The sequence below is a fragment of the Orycteropus afer genome, unplaced genomic scaffold, assembly GCF_000298275.1.
Source record: "Orycteropus afer afer isolate SDZICR_OR568_19922 unplaced genomic scaffold, OryAfe1.0 scaffold00006, whole genome shotgun sequence".
Classification (NCBI taxonomy): domain Eukaryota; kingdom Metazoa; phylum Chordata; class Mammalia; order Tubulidentata; family Orycteropodidae; genus Orycteropus; species Orycteropus afer.
Window position 1 is genome coordinate 22066750 of NW_006921593.1, and position 1278 is coordinate 22068027.

Here is a 1278-nt window from a genome sequence, read left to right on the forward strand (position 1 = left end):
GAATGGCCAGTCTTCATCTCACGTACTTTGGTCATGTTGTTAGAAGGGACCATTCCCTGGAGAAGGATGTCGTGTTTGGTAAAGTGGAGGGTCAGCGAAGAAGGAGAAAATCCTCAACAAGATGGACTGACACAGTCAATGATGATGGTCTCCAGCACAGCAAAGATTGAGGGGACGGCGCAGGACCATTTGTTGTACGTAGGTTTGCTGTGAGTCAGAGCTGACTCCATGGCACCTAGTAACAACATATTCCTTCCATTTTCTCACGGTTCTAAAGAACACAGTGGTAAGCAAGCTGGTGCCCAGATACTCACAGTTACCTGCTTGTTACTTCAGAGCAGATGATAAGAAATGGAATCTGTGGGTCAAAGGGCATGCACATCTTTAAGTCTTTGCTGTGCACCATGGAATTATCCATCAGACACTCACGGTCTTTGAAATAGCTCATCTCCTTGAGGAGGGTGTGTTCATTTTATTAAATTGTTTCAGATCTCATATGTGAGAAACAATATGCCTTTAATTCCTTTAATTAGTGGTGAAGTTAGAATTTCAAACACACTGAATTTATTCCAAACAACTTTTCCAAGACTAGCAGCAACGTCTACATGGGTCAGGGACTGTGCTCCGTGCCTGGCACATGTCATCTCATTTAACCCTCCCACCACAGATGCACGTTCTTCATGTTGAAGATGGAGCATGTCTTTGTTGTCTCGTGCTGCCAAAGTAACAGAAGCACAAGGGAAGAAAGACCAGGCATTGATCGCTCCACAGTTCCAGAGGCTGAACGTCCACATTAGGGTCCTACCGAGTCGACTTCTTCAGGGAACTTTGCTGCTGGTTTCTGGGGTCTGCCCGTGGTCTTGGCATTCCGTTGTTTGTAGACACGTCCCCGTGCGGCATCTGTCCCCACTCCTCAGCCTCCTCTCGTGTGTGTCTGTCCACTCTGCTTGTTTATTAGACACCTCTCAGAGGAGGGGTCAGGGTTAGGACCCACCCTGTTCTGGTATGACCCCGGTAACAAACCCAACCAAAAGAAACCAAACAAACTCACCACCATTGAGTTGATTCTGACTCATAGTGACCCCCACTGGATTTCTGAGGCTGTAAATCTTCATGGCAGTATATTGCCCCATCTTCCTTCTGCAGAGCGGCTAGTGAATTTGAACCTCTGACCTTTTGGTTAGCAGCCAAATGCTTTATCCACTACGCCACCAGAGCTTCTTAATGTAACCAAAAAAATCCTATTTCCAGACAGTCACAGGGATTAGGACATCTACA